This window comes from Nicotiana tabacum, chromosome 5 (assembly GCF_000715075.1).
Source record: "Nicotiana tabacum cultivar K326 chromosome 5, ASM71507v2, whole genome shotgun sequence".
NCBI classification, from domain to species: domain Eukaryota; kingdom Viridiplantae; phylum Streptophyta; class Magnoliopsida; order Solanales; family Solanaceae; genus Nicotiana; species Nicotiana tabacum.
This window is the reverse complement of record NC_134084.1, coordinates 73,313,962-73,330,735: the sequence shown is the minus strand read 5'-3', so window position 1 is coordinate 73,330,735 and position 16,774 is coordinate 73,313,962.

The following is a 16,774-nucleotide window of genomic DNA, read 5'->3' as shown; positions in this document are numbered from 1 at the left end:
TTCTGATATACATAAATTTAAAAAACAAATAAGGAAATGGGAAAGGAACCTTAGAAGCAAGACAAAAGTTGTATACGGTGATAACAAACAATTAAAAGTTAAAATAAAATAAAATAACAAATAAATGCTTCACCAACTTGATGAATTGTCAATTAATTGGCAAATTGGATAAAACATGAAATTCTTAAAAGAACAAGACGTATTTCCACCTAAGGAAATAATAAAATTACCAACAACTTTATAAGGTGTCCACTCATTATTTATAGTTCATAACTTCTAATCAGTGTTTCCTCAATTGATTATTTCTTCCCAAAATGGCAACCATTTCCACCTCCTTGGTTTAATATAAAACCTTGAGTCATTTTATCATTTGTCCAAGTAACGATCGTTTCACTAAAATAATCAATTCATTAAAACACAAAGATAAATTATGGTCTCCACAATTCATAAATTACACCTTTTTTTACTACAAAAATAGTGTCAGAAATAAATAGGCAAATTTATTTTTAATGGGGTCACTGGCAATTGGTTTGAATCAAAGCTTTGTCAAATGAATCGTAGAATTAGGCTAAAAGAGCTGAAAATAAAGTAATGAAAATAAATAAGCAAAAGTAGTAAAAATTGCACGGGGCGCCCTATTTGGTCGCTCCCATTTAATTTATACTCATTTTTTAAAAACTTTTAACTTGTACCCACTTTTTAAACAACTCCAACTACTTAGTCAAAAATTTGTACCCATTTTTCATGATATTATGCATGGATCAGGTATATCATGGCGAATTCTTCAGAAAAAATTGTGTCTTCCACAATGGAATCTGATAAGTGAGATCTCGAGTAAGTGTTTACATAATCTTCTTCTGTCCGAAGAAATGATTCATCGAAATAATGAGTCACCATTGATATCGACACATCTGAGATCGATGTTCACGATGTTCAGTAGCTTTTCGATGGCTTCCCTTGCATTACCAGGTATGAGTGGTTTTGTTGCCGAATTGATAGTATTTTTTGGAATAATTACCGGCCAAAAATATCTTTTAATTCCAAAAATACTAATTACTTTTGTAATGGCAATTGGAATGATATTAACTCCTATTTATTCATTATCTAATCGATACTTTATTGATTTAGTATCGTCTACTCGAATTAGATTCGAATGAGATGTAAGAAAAAGCATGTGTACATTTGTTTACTTTCAGATACTCTATACGAAACAGGATATATAGTACTATCAATTTATTTTCAATTGTGGATACATATGTATCCTTAAGATACTGAAACCTTCTTTTCTTATACACTTCACAATCGTATTCTATTCAAAAATCCGTAAACAAAATCTCTCTCTTCTCTACAAATCCTTCGTTTTCTTCCTCTTCTTCTTGCAAACAACCACAAACGTTCACAAACTGTCTGGTAGTTGAATACTTGAAGGAAACTATCACAAACGTTCAAGAAAACTGTCTATTCCTATTTCTATGTAGTTGAATAGTTGAATACTTGAAGGAAAACGGAAGAAAAGACTCCTTTTAGAATTACATGTAAATTCAGGCTTAACAGGTATACATATTGGTCTAAGTATTTCAATATGTATGCAGAATTCTTTTTTTCTTTTTCTGCAACTGAAACTTTTGATCGACTTGTGAAGTTTGATAGAGAAGGAATATTTAAGGCTCTTTATCAGATACCCATATTGGAACTCTCAAAAACTTCAGCTCTAGAGCTGAAGTTCGCCAGTTACAAAATAAAAACTGCAGCTCTAGAGTTGAAGTTTGCCAGTTACAAAACAAAAACTTCAGCTCTAGAGCTGAAGTTCGCCAGTTACAAAACAAAACTTCAGCTCTAGAGCTGAAGTTCGCAAGTTACAAAATAAAAACTTCAGCTCTAGAGCTAAACTTAAGGCCCATCTACTAGAATGCTGAAGTTTTGCGTGTTTGCCTTTGCTACTTCAGCCCCGTATGCTGAAGTTATGCGAAAAAACGGGAGTCGTGATGGCGCCTACTCGTAGAAGCTAGGCAAGCCACAAACTTAGAAATCTTTAACTTTTCTATTTTAATCTTTTTTTACAACTTATATTAGCAAGTGATAAACATCTAAATGACTGCGGAATATGAGATTTAAGTGGAAGTCTTAAACAAATATAAAACCAAAATGTTTCGAACGTCAACACATGCCTCTACCCAGAAACTGGTGTCACAACATCCATGGACTACTAAGAGTACTACATACAACAGTTTAAAGGAAAAATAACACTGTTTGTCTCGGATACATGAGATGACAGAACATAATAAAAGATAGAGGAGACGTCGGGCTTGCGGACGCCTGCAAGGCTACCTCGGTGTCTCGGTGGGCTAAAGGCTGGCTCCCCTACTGCTGCTGATCAAGCGCCGCTCCGGTATCTGCACAGAGTGCAGAGTGTAGTATCAGCACAACCGACCCATGTACAGATAAGTGCCTGGCCTAACCCCTACGAGGTAGTGATGAGGCTAGGACCAGATTCCAGATAAACCTGCGCAGTTATATAATATATGGCGGAAAATAAACAAGAATGAGCAGTTTAAAATGAGAGGGGGTACATGCATAGGGGAGACATATCAAGACCAACAGATACTTAATAAAATATGAAAGGACAGCTCAATATCTACAACGATACAATAACAATACTGTTGCGGCGCGCAACCCGATCCCTTATTATTTAACATCGTTGCAGCGTGCAACCCGATCCACATATATATAGATGTTGCGGCGTGCAACCCGATCTAATATAATATCTGTTGCGGCGTGTAACCCGATCCAATATAATATCTGTTGCGGCGTGCAACCCGATCCGGTATAATATCTGTTGCGGTGCGCAACCCGTTCCAACTATATAGTCACCAATAATCATAATTAACCGTCCCGACAAGGGATCAATAATAGACTACACTATCCTGGCAAGGGATCAACAATAGACTACACTATCCTGGCAAAGGAACTCAGCAGTACAAGTATATACGTCCCGGAAAGGGAGAATCAGCTATAACCAATCTTAACTCAACTCCTACTCGTCTCAAATACTACCATTTCTCAATCATTAATAGATTCCACGATAAACAAACTAAGTCTTTGCTCAATACCAAGGATTTACTCACTATTTCAACCATAGTAACATTCAAGAATACAACAAGTATCAACTTAAGACTCACGGTCATGCTTGACACCAACGTATAGATACTCGTCACCATGCCTATACGTCGTACTCAACAAGAAGCAAAGCAAATAAGACTCAACTCCTAATCCCTCAAGCTAAGGTTAGACCGGACACTTACCTCGATGTCACGAACGCAATTCAAGCGTCAACTATCGCTTTACCTCTTGATTCCACCACCAATTCGCTCGTATCTAGCCACAAGTTACTTAATTACATCAATAAACGCTAAATGAATCAATTTGAATGCATGAAAATGAGTTCTCCAAAGTTTTACCCAAAAGGTTAAAATCGCCCCCGGGCCCACGTGGTCAAAACCCAAGGTTCGAACCAAAAATCCGATTACCCATTCCCCCATGAGCTCAAATATGTAATTTGTTTTGAAATCGGACCTCAAATCGAGGTCCAAATCCCCAATTTTTGAAAAACCTAGGTTCTACCCAAAACACCTAATTTTTCCCATGAAAATCATTGATTGAAGTTGAAATCATGTTAAAAGATGTTAATGATTGAAGAGAACTAGTTAAAAACGACTTACAATTGATTTGGAGAAGAAAGATTGTTTGAAAAATCTCCTCTTATGTTTTTGGGGTTTTGAAAAATGAAAAATGACTGAAAATCCTGTTTATTTATACCCCTCTCAGACCCCTTGTGCGGGCTGCACAAAGTCAACTGCGGCCGCACAGCAGGGCCTTGTGTGGACCGCCCAAAGTCGACTGCGGTTGCACAGCAGCGCCCTGTGCGGACCACACAAAGCCGATCGCGGCCGCACAGCCTTCACCGCACACCGCATAAGGTCGACCGCAGACCGCACTGGTGGGGTTCAGAGACCTGCAAATTTTTGGTTTTAAGCCTAAAACATCCCGAAACCTACCCAAAACTCACCCGAGCCCTTGAAACTCCAAATCAAGTGCACACAAAACCTCAAGAACATCATACGGACTTATTCATGTAATCAAATCATCAAAATAACGTCATGAACATCAAATTAAATCTCAAGATCAATGAAATCTTCTCAAAACTTCTTTAAACATCAACTTTGCAATTTAAGTCCAAATCACGTCATATGACATCCATTTTTCACGGAATTCCACAGAAATGTCTTAAATCATATATAAGACCTGTACCGGGAGCCGGAACCAAAATATGGGCCCGGTACCATCATGTTCTAATCAAATTTTATTTCAATTTTCCTTAAACAATTTCAGAAAACAATTTCCTTTAAAAATTCATTTCTCGGGCTTGGGACCTCGGAATTTGATTCTGGGCATACGCCCAAGTCCCATATTTTCCTACGGACCCTCCGGGACCGTCAAATCACGGGTCCAAGTCCATTTTCCCAAAACATTGGCCGAAGTCAAATTAACTCATTTTATAACTAAATTTTATCAATTTTCACAGAATTTCATATTTGAACTTTCCAGCTATACGCCCGGACTGTGCACACAAATCGAGGTGACTCTAAATGAGGTTTTCAAGGCCTCAGAACACATAATTTAATTTAAAGGAAGTGATGACCTTTTGGGCTAGCTCATTCTCCACCTCTAAAACAACCGTTCGTCCTCGAACGGACAGAAGAAGGAAGTACCTGAGTCGGGAAAAAGATGGGGATAATGTCTCCGCATATCGGACTCCGACTCCCAGGTCGATGCCTCAGGAGACTGACCTATTCACTGAACATGAACAGAAGGAAAACTATTCGACCTCAACTGACGAACCTGCCGGTCTAGAATGGCTACCGGCTCTTCCTCATAAGACAAGACCTTGTCCAACTGGACAATGCTGAAATCTAACACGTGGGATGGATCGCCGTGATACTTCCAAAGCATGGACACATGAAACACTGGATGCACGACTGATAAGCTCGGCGGCAATGCAAGTCTATAAGCCACCTCTCCCACTCAATCAAGAATCTCAAACGGACCAATGAACCTAGGGCTAAGCTTGCCCTTCTTCCCAAATCTCATCACGCCCTTCATAGGTGACACTCAGAGCAATACCCGCTTACCAACCATAAAAGCCACATCTCGAACCTTGTGATCTGCATAACTCTTTTGCCTGGACTGAGCTGTACGAAGCCTATCCTGAATAATTTTGACCTTGTCCAAGGACTCTTGAACCAGATCCGTACCCAACAACCGAGCCTCTCCCAGCTCAAACCATCCACCGGAGACCGACACAGTCTACCATATAATGCCACATAAGGAGCCATCTAGATACTCGACTAGTAGCTGTTATTGTAGGCAAACTCTACTAAAGGCAAAAACTGATCCCACGAGCCTCCAAAGTCAATGACACAAGCTCGAAGCATATCCTCCAAAATCTGAATAGTCCGCTCGGACTGCCCGTTCATCTGAGGATGAAATGCTGTGCTCGACTCAACCTGCATACCCAACCCTCGCTGAACTGCTCTCCAGAAACGTGAGGTAAACTGCGTACCTCGGTCCGAAATGATAGACATAGGCACACCATGAAGACGAATAATCTCCCGGGTATAGATCTCAGCTAACCTCTCGGATGAATAGGAGACTGCCATAGGAATGAAATGCGCTGACTTGGTGAGCCTATCAACAATGACCCATACTGCATCGAACTTCTTCCGAGTCTGCGGGAGTCCAGTAACGAAGTCCATAGTGATCCGCTCCCACTTTCACTCGGGAAGCTCAATCCTCTGAAATAATCCACCAGGCCTCTGATACGCGTACTTGACATGCTGACAATTCAAACAATGAGCCACATATGCTATGATATCCTTCTTCATTCTCCGCCACCAATAATGCTGCCGCAAATCCTGATAAATCATTGCGGTGCCCGGATGAATAGAGTACCGGGAGCTATGGGCCTCCTCTAAAATAAACTCCCGAAGCCCATCCACATTTGGCACACACACTCGACCCTGAAATCTCAAAACTCCATCATCATCTAGGGTAACCTGCTTGGCACCTCCGCGCTGCACCGTGTCTCTAAGGACACACAAATGGGGATCATCATACTGCCGATCACGGATACGCTCCAATAAAGAAGAACGAGCGACCGTGCAAGCTAATACCCGACTAGGCTCAGAAATATCCAACCTTACGAACCAATTGGCCAAGGCCTGAACATCTAAAGCAAGTGGCCTCTCATCGATCGGAATATAAGCAAGACTGCCCATACTGGCTGACTTCCTACTCAAGGCATCAACCACCACATTGGCCTTTCCCGGGTGATATAAGATAGTGATATCATAATCCTTCAACAACTCCAACCACATCTCTTTCCTCAAATTCAACTCCTTCTGTTTGAACAAATACTGAAGACTCTTGTGATCTGTGAACACCTCACATGCCACGCCATACAGATAATGCCTCCAAATCTTCAATGCGTGAACAATGGCTACCAACTCCAAATCATGAACCAGATAGTTCTTCTCATGAATCTTCAACTGCCGCAAAGCATAGGCAATGACCTTGCCATCCTGCATCAACACTACACCAAGTCCAATGCGAGATGCATCACAATAGACTGTATAAGGCCCTGAACTTGTGGACAAAACCAACACTGGTGCCGTAGTCAGAGCTGTCTTGAGATTTTGAAAGCTCACCTCACACTCATCCAACCATCTGAACTGGGCACCCTTCTGGGTCAACCTGGTCATCGGGGCTGCAATGGATGAAAACCCCTCCACGAACCGACGATAGTAGCCTGCCAACCCCAAGAAACTCCGTATCTCTGTAGCTGATGCTAGTCTGGGCCAGTTCTTGACTCCCTCAATCTTTTTCAGATCAACCTGAATACCCTCTGCTGATACAACATGACCCAGAAATGCAACTGAACTCAACCAGAACTCACACTTCGAGAACTTAGCATATAACTGACTATCCCTCAGTGTCCGAAGAGCCACTCTGAGATGCTTCTCATGCTCCTCCTAGCTGCGGGAATATATCAAAATATCATCAATGAAGACTATCACGAATGAGTCCAAATAAGGCCTGAACACTCGTTTCATCAAATCCATAAAAGCTGCTGGGGCATTTGTCAACCCGAATGACATCACCAAGAACTCATAATGCCCGTACCGAGTGCAGAAAGCTGTCTTAGGGACATCGAATACCTTAATCCTTAGCTGATGGTAGCCAGATCTTAAATCAATCTTTGAAAATACCTTGGCACCCTGAAGCTGATCAAACAGATCATCAATCCTCGACAATGGATACTTATTCTTGATTGTAACCTTGTTCAACTACCGATAATCAATACACATTCTCATTGACCCATCCTTCTTCTTAACAAAAAACACCGGCGCACCCCAAGGCGAAACACTGGGCCTAATGAAACCCTTCTCAAGCAAGTCTTGCAACTGTTCCTTCAACTCCTTCAACTCAGGCGGGGCCATACGATACGACGGGATAGAAATGGGCTGAGTGCCTGGAGCCAAATCAATGCAAAAATCAATATCCCTTTCAGGTGGCATACTCAGTAAGTCTGAAGGGAATACCTAAGGAAACTCACAAACAACGGGCACAAAATCAATAGATGGAACCTCAACACTAGAATCACGAACATATGCCAAATAGGCCAAACACCCCTTCTCGACCATGCGCCGAGCCTTCACATAAGAGATAACACTATGGGTAGAATGACTAGGAGTCCCTTTCCACTCTAAACGTGGCATACCCGGTAAATTCAGGTTACAGTCTTGGCATGACAGTCCAAGATAACGTGGTAAGGTGATAACCAGTCCATCCCCAATATAATATCGAAATCGACCATGTCTAAAAGCAACAAATCTACACGAGTCTCAAGACCCCCAATCACCACAATACAAGAATGATGGACTCGATCAACTACAATAGAATCACCCACCGGTGTAGACACATAAACAGGAACACTCAATGAATCACTAGGCATAACCAGATATGGTGCAAAATAAGATGACACATACGAGTAGGTGGACCCTGGATCAAATAAAACTGAAGCATCTCTATCAAAAACCAGAATAGTACCTATGATAACTGCATCTAAAGCCTCAACCTCGGGCCTGGCTGGAAGAGCATAACATCGGGGCTGGGCCCCACCACCCTGGGCTCTATCTCTGGGATGGACTATAGCTGGCTGGCCTCCACCTCTAGCGGCTTGAGCTCCACCTCTAAATCCTCTACCTCCACCTCTAGAACCTCTACCCCCACCCTTAGCTGGCTGGGCGATCTGTGGAACACCCGGTACCTAGACCATAGCACGGGAACCCTGCTGCTGCGACTGAGTACCCACCAATCTCGGACAAGCCCTCCTGATATGACCATACTTACCACACTCATAGCATCCACCTGAGTGTTATGGCTAAGGAAACTGAGACTGACCCTGGCAACCCGAATGACCAACCCGAAAACTCTGGAGCGACGGTGCACTGATAGGAGCTAGTGGTGCACTGTAGGAATGCTGATCGGAATACTGCATCTATGAACCACAACTACCTGAAACACCATGAGAGACCTAAAGAGCTGACTGAAATGGCCTAGGAGGATGGTCTCTACCATATGAATCCCTACCTCTAGACGAGGCACCACTGAATCTACCTGAATGACGAGGCCTCTTATCCGACCCATGACCACCTCCCTGCGACAGGACCATCTCCACTCTACGGGCCACATTGGCCGCCTCCTGAAAAGTGATCTCACTCCCAGCCTCCCTAGCCATCTGAAGGCGAATCGGCTGAATAAGACCATCAATAAACCTCCTCACCCTCTCTCTCTCGGTAGGAAGTATGACAAGATCATGGCGAGCTAAGTCGATAAACCTGGTCTCATACTGGGTAGCCGTCATGAAATCCTACTAGAGGCGCTCAAACTGCCTACAATAAGCCTCTCGTTGAGTAATGGGGAGGAACTTCTCCATAAATAGCTGTGTGAACTGCTCCCAAGTCAAGGCTGGCGATCCAGCTGGTCTAGCTAAGCAATAATCCCTCCACCAAGTCTTGGCGGATCCAGACAAGTAAAATGTAGCAAAATAAACCCTATTAGTCTCAACAATACCCATGTTCCTAAGAACCTCGTGGTAGCTGTCTAGATAATCCTAGGGATCCTCAGTAGATGCACCGCTGAAAGTGGAAGTGAAGAGCTTGGTGAACCTATCCATCCTCCACAAAGCATCGGCAGACATAGCCGCTCCATCACTGGTCTGAGCTACCACACCCGGATGAACTGCTCCAACTGGCTGAACCGCTGGAGTCTGAATCTGAGGAGCTACCTGCTCCGGAGTGCGAGTAGCAAGAGTCTGGGCCCCTCTTTCAGCCTGAGAGATAGCTGGTGATACAAGAAGCAAGCCCGCTCGGGTGACACTCTCCATGAGGCCCACTAATCGGACAAGAGCATCCTGAAGGACTGGGGTAGCAATAAACCCTTCTAGGACCTGAGCTGGGCTCACCGGAGCTACTGGAGCCAGAACCTCGCCATCAAAGTCAACCTGAGACTCCGCTACTAGGGCTGCTGCTCGGGGTTAAGCTCTACCCTTACCTCGGCCTCTGGCACGGCCTTGGCCTCGCCCTCTGCCCCTCGTGGGAGCTTCTGCTGGGGGCTCAGGCTGCTGAGCGGTAGATGAGGAAGCGCATGTTCTCGCCATCTGTGAAAGAACAGAGTAAAAATTCAATTAGCATTAAGAAACAGGACCGCATGACATGAAAGAACAAATGTGAAGTTTTTCCTAACTCTGTAGCCTCTGAGGGATAAATACAGACATCTACGTACCGATCCCTCAGACTCTACTGAGCTTGTTGTGAATTGTGAGACCTAGGTAACCTAGAGCTCTGATACCAACTTGTTACGACCCGGAATTCCCACCTTCGAGAGTCGTGATGGCGCCTACTCGTAGAAGCTAGGCAAGCCACGAACTTAGAAATCTTTAACTCTTCTGTTTTAATCTTTTTTTACAACTTATATTAACAAGTGATAAACATCTAAATGATAGCGGAATATGAGATTTAAGCGGAAGTCTTAAAGAAATATAAAACCAAAATGCTTCGAAAGTCAACACATGCCTCTAGCCAGAAACTGATGTCACAATATCTACGGACTACTAAGAGTACTACATACAACAGTTTGAAGGAAAAATAACACTGTCTGTCTCGGATACATGAGATAACAGAACATAATAAAAGATAGAGGAGATGCCAAACCTACGGACGCCTGCAAGGCTACCTCAGTGTCTCGGTGGACTGAAGGCTGGCTCCCCTACTGCTGCTGATCAAGCACCGCTCCAGCATCTGCACAAAGTGCAGAGTGTAGTATCGGCACAACCGACCCCATGTGCTGGTAAGTGCCTGGCCTAACCCCGGAGAGGTAGTGACGAGGCTAGGACTAGACTCCAGATAAACCTGTGTAGTTATATAATATATGGCGGAAAATAAACAGGAATGAGCAGTTTAAAATAGGAGGGGGTACATGCTTAGGGGAGACATATCAAGACCAACAGAAACTTAATAAAATATGAAAGGACAACTCAATATCTACAACGATACAATAACAATACTGTTGCGACGCGCAACCCGATCCCTTATTATTTAACATCGTTGCGGTGTACAACCCGATCCACATATATATAGCTATTGTGGTGTGCAACCCGATCCAATATAATATCTGTTGCGACGTGCAACCCGATTTGATATAATATCTGTTGCGGCGCGCAACCCGTTCCAACTATACAGTCACCAATAATCATAATTAACCATCCCGGCAAGGGATCAACAATAGACTACACTATCCTGGCAAGGGAACTCAACAGTACAAGTATATACGTCCCGGAAAGGGAGAATCAGCTATAACCAATCTTAACTCAACTCCTACTCGTCTCAAATACCACCATTTCTCAATCATAAGTAGATTCCACGATAAACAAACTAAGTCTTTGCTCAATATCAAGGATTTACTCACTATTTCAACCATAGTAACATTCAAGAATACAACAAGTATCAATTTAAGACTCACGGTCATGCTTGACACCAACGTATAGATACTCGTTACTATGCTTATACGTCGTACTCAACAAGAAGCAAATAGCAAATAGGACTCAACTCCTAATCCCTCAAGCTAAGGTTGGACCAGACACTTACCTCGATGTCACGAATGCAATTCAAGCCTCAACTATCGCTTTACCTATTGATTCCACCACTAATTCGCTCGTATCTAGCCACAAGTTACTTAATTACATCAATAAATGCTAAATGAATCAATTTGAATGCATGAAAATGAGTTATCAAAAGTTTTACCCAAAAAGTCAAAATTGCCCCTGGGCCCACGTGGTCAAAACCCGAGGTTCAAACCAACAACCCGATTACCCATTCCCCCACGAGTTCAAATATGTAATTTGTTTTGAAATCGGACCTCAAATCGATGTCCAAATCCCCAAATTTTGAAAAACCTAGGTTCTACCCAAAACACCCAATTCCCCCCATGAAAATCACTGATTTGAAGTTGAAATCATGTTAAAAGATGTTAATGATTGAAGAAAACTAGTTAAAAATGACTTACAATTGATTTGGAGAAGAAAGGTTATTTGAAAAATCGCCTCTTATGTTTTTGGGGTTTTGAAAATTAAAAAATGACTGAAAATCCCGTCTATTTATACCCCTCTCAGACCCCCTGTGCGAACCGCACAAAGTCAATTGCGGCCGCACAGCAGGGCCCTGTGCGGACCACACAAAGTCAACTGCGGCCGCACAATAGCGCCATGTGCGGACCGCACAAAGCCGACCACAGCCGCACAACCTTCACCGCGCACCGCACAAGGTCGACCGCGTACCGCACTGGTGGGGTTCAGAGACCTGCAAATTTCTGGTTTTAAGCCTAAAACATCCCGAAACCTACCCAAAACATACCCGAGCCCTCAGAACTCCAAATCAAGTGCACACAAAACCTCAAGAATATCCTACGAACTTGTTCATGTAATCAAATCATCAAAATAACGTCATGAACATCAAATTAAATCTCAAGATCAATGAAATCTTCTCAATACTTCTTTAAACATCAACTTTGCAATTTAAGTCCAAATCACGTCATATGACATCCGTTTTTCACTAAATTCCACAGAAATGTTTTAAATCATATATAAGACTTGTACTAGGAGCCGGAACCAAAATACACGCTCGATACCATCATGTTCTAATCAAATTTCATTTCAATTTTCCTTAAACAATTTCAGAAAACAATTTCCTTTAATGATTCATTTCTCGGGCTTGGGACATCGGAATTTGATTCCGGGCATACGCCCAAGTCACACATTTTCCTACGGACCCTCCGGGATTGTCAAATCATGGGTCCGGGTCCATTTTCCCAAAACGTTGACCGAAGTCAAATTAACTCATTTTGTAACCAAATTTTATCATTTTTCACAGAATTTCATATTTGAACTTTCCGGCTATGCGCTCGGACTGTGCACGCAAATCGAGGTAACTCTAAATGAGGTTTTCAAGGCCTCAAAACACAGATTTTAATTTAAAGCAAGTGATGTCATCACACGGGCACAAGTTAAAACGTGACACAAATAGCAGGTATAGATGCAAATGCACTGCAAAAACCAGCTATGTCCATTTATAAGTAGTTCATTACAAAAATTGGTCAGTTCATAAAAAATTACTAATATTATCCAATTAGCTATTTGTAGCAAAAAAAATATCAAAATTTTGCTTTCTTTTGAGCGGGTGTTTGTTTACCTTGATAATGGTAATAACAATTAGATTTGATTTTGCGGTTCTAAAAATACGTGATTTATTTTTATGCTAGTTGTTAGGCAGCAGATGCTAAGTGTGAGACTAGAAATTAAGGTAAAAGCCTGAAGGTAGTAGATTAAGCAAATTGAGTGACTGAGAATCTGGGCCTCGAGCTGGCCTATACGGGGCCTCGAGGTCGAGCTAAGCATTAGGCAGTGACCGGCCGATGAAGGTCTAACAATTCTAAGAGCTTTGATAAGAGCTCTTTATAATCAATAATGAGTAATAAATGAAGAACAATTAATGAAACACAATAAATGTAAGCAATAAATGTAAGTAATAGAATCAAAGGAGAATGTGTTTAAGTTAGAGAGCAAAAAATGTTCTTGTATTGAATGTTGTATGTAATGTTCTATGTTACAAAATGACAAGGGTCCCCTTTATATATGAGGGGGAATCCCAATATAGTATAGACACATTTATTGCAAAGATATATGGCTGGTGCAAACATTTAATGCCACGGTACGGGCTAGTTCTAGGCTAGTAGACTGGGTCAGCCTTAATCACGTGCCTTGGGAATTTTTTGTTTTTCCATCATAGCTATTGATTTGCACTGCCTCGAGGTCGATCGGTAAGAACCCTTTAGTTTTGAACCTCGACCCTTTGGAGACGTGCTTATGAAGCGTCATTATGACCATAAAATCGGACCCTCTAATTTGCACCGTATATAGATAGTCCTCGCGTTTCTTAGAATGAAAATAATAAGAAACGGTCTTAAATTCTTGCCTCTTCGGTACTACCATCGTGACGTCAGCCCATCAGAGCATTAAATGCCATTACTCAAAGGCTGCGCAGGAGTCGCTGTCAACATGACTATCGAGAAGCCCACGAACCGCTATTGGTTTGGCCTTTCTGCTTCCCAAACGCTGCCCATATGGCTTCTATAAATACCTCGACCGTTTTGTTATTCACACTTTTACAACATCTTCAATTTTCTAGATCCAAGTTCACCATCTTCTACATTCTTCTCCCTTCTACGCTTGCCTTGTTACTTTCCTTCTTGGAAACCTTTTTAATAGTCATGGCTAGGACCTCTAGAGCGATACCTCAGAAAAAAGGCACTGCTTCTTCATCTTGCCCATCCAGGGGTAAACCAAAAGTACCCCTAATTGTCGAGCAATATACTCCTCCCCAATTCGATACTGTATCCTATTTTTCTATCAAGCATCCCCCTTCTACACTAGGTCGATGTGAGCACGTGTCTAGGTACATCAGCATGGTGACCAATACGAACAGAGTGAAAGAAGACTGCCGATGGGAGAAGGCAATATTAGTAAAGATCCTCAATTCTGGGGAAAGCATAGTAGACCACAAAGTTGTCTTCCTCAGTATGTATACATGCCCATTTACTCTAGGTCCCGTAGATTCTTTGAATCCTTCTTCCCCGTCGATAGATCTGGTGATTCTCGACTTTTGTCATGAGTACTGAGTGACATTCGGTCAAATCTATCCTTTTTTTAGAGGATCATTTATATGCTCCGATACTTTTTCAACCAGGTTGAGGGTATGACCTTCACCCTCAACCACTTGGTCAGATTATACAGCCTTCGTCTCTTTCGGGGTTTGATCAAGCTTCACCCTCAATCTATGAGGTTGTTCTTTTTTAGCATCGATGAAGACAAGGATTGGGGGTGGATGAGCTGGTTTGTCTGAGTGAGGACCTCGGACATCATCCCGGCTAATAGGATGTCATTCCCGGAGGAATGGAATATGAACCGTAAGTGCCCCTACTTCGAGCATATTTTATTGCCCTTTCATCCCCTTTTAAAAAATGATCTTCTTTTGATTATACAACCACCGTTTGGTACCCCGACGCAGTTCAGAACCTAGCGGGATGGATCAGATAGTTGGACTCCACTTTTCCTTATATCGAGCGTTCTTGGCATGACTTGGCCAAAACTTGGTGGCAAGCCAAGAACCACGATATACTCTTTACTGCTATCTTTACCGTGTTTGCTTATGCATATCTTTTATGGTGGTAAATTTGAGTATCACGCTCGTGTAGGCCTCAGGGATGGAGTGTTGATGATACCATCTCCTGATGGTGAGGAAGGGACCTCGAAACCCGATAAGGGTAAGAAGAGGAAGAAAGAGGCATCGACTTGAGTCTCCCAAATTAGAGAAACCTAAAGATTGAAGTCCTCGGCCTGACGCCTAGGTCTCGACTTTGGTTGCTGTGGCGAGTCCTCGTACCGAGTGTGAGCACGTGAGTTTTGCCTCATACGAATTACTCCAAAAAGAATTCCCAAAATTAGATTTTTATCTAATTATTTGCTAAAATTAGGAATTATTGTGCAATTTGCCTGAGTGTTTGTATATGTTTGTGTGCATGTTTAATTTTATTAATACATTAAAAATACAAAAATATAGCATCTGCATTTAGGATTTGATTTTATATTTTTTTGGAATTAATTAATAATTAGGTGTTTTACAAAAAAGAAAAATCACAAAAAATAACGTTTGCATTTTAGTATTTAATGTCAAAATTGTGTGATTTTCTTTTAAATTGGTCTTTAATTATTTGTGATAATTACTACTTAGAGTTAGTTAGTATTTTTAGGATAATTTGGTCAAGGTTTAGTTTAGGTTTGTATTTTTATTAGAAAGAAAATTGAAAAGAAAAATAAAATAAGAAAGGAAAACAAGAAAATCGGAATCTGAGGCCAGAATTAATTAAATTCATAAGCCCAATTCTATTTTCCGGGTCCAAATCCAATTAACCCAGCCTAATACAAACCCCTAACTGGTCGTCTCAGCCTAGACCCAAAACAACGTCATTTTTGTAACGGCTAACCCTGGCCGTTGATCTTTGATGATCAAACAGTCCAGAGCTTCGCTCGTTACCCGCCTCTGACCCGCCCCTGAACCGGTCTGGCCCCATGAAACCAAAACGACCCCATTTTAATTATTGATTCAATCAGAACCGTTGGATTCCAATCATCCAAGGGCCCTGATTGAATCAATAATTTTAATATGTCAAAACCCATCAGATCCCCTTACCCCTTCAGAACCCGCCTCCTTTGTCTCTCGTCTCTCTTCAGAGACCAACCAACATACCACCACCTTCCGCCCGCCGGAAATCACCCACGGCGGCGGACGGTGGCTAACCAGCCCCAAATTTACACCGTAGAACCCCCTCACTCCCCTCTTCACAAATCCGTAACCCGTTAACTTCGAACATTCCTGGAGCCCTTCGAATATTGATTCGAAGGGATGAACCCTAGCGCCGCCCTAACTTTCTCCGGTGGCGGCGCCACCTCCAATCGACCCCAAACTAACACCCCATAACCTCCAAAACCTCCTCATGCCCAATATATCATTAGTTTCCCTCGAATGTATCCAGAACCCTTCAAATATCAAATCTGAGTTTGAGCCTTAGAACCCTAAAATTCTGATCAGTGCATGAAATATCTTTTGGCTGGAATTCTGGGCTTATTCAAGTTTGTTTCATTACAAAATAATGATGCTCGTTTGTTCTGCACCAAGAACAAACATTTGGTATTATTTTGGGTTGATTCAGAATGCCAATTCCAAGTTCGAGCCTGTCCGGTGAGTTCTTTCCTAGTTTTTGTTTATTTTCGCTATTATTATTCTATTGTTCGTCTTTCCCCATCTCTTTTTCTTTTCTCTGGTCAATTTCAATTGAAAACTCGACCAATCTTCTGGTATAAACTATCTTTTGATTCGTTGTTTTGTTTTTCAGAATGTTTGGTAAATTTGTTTTTGGTTTCATAAGTTCGTGTGGTCAGTTTGTTTAGAATTTGAAAATCGTATCTCATTTAATCACTTAGTCAGAATAATTAGGATTAGTTCAATAGTTTGGTTTAACTTCTTGTTTAATTATGTTGATAAGA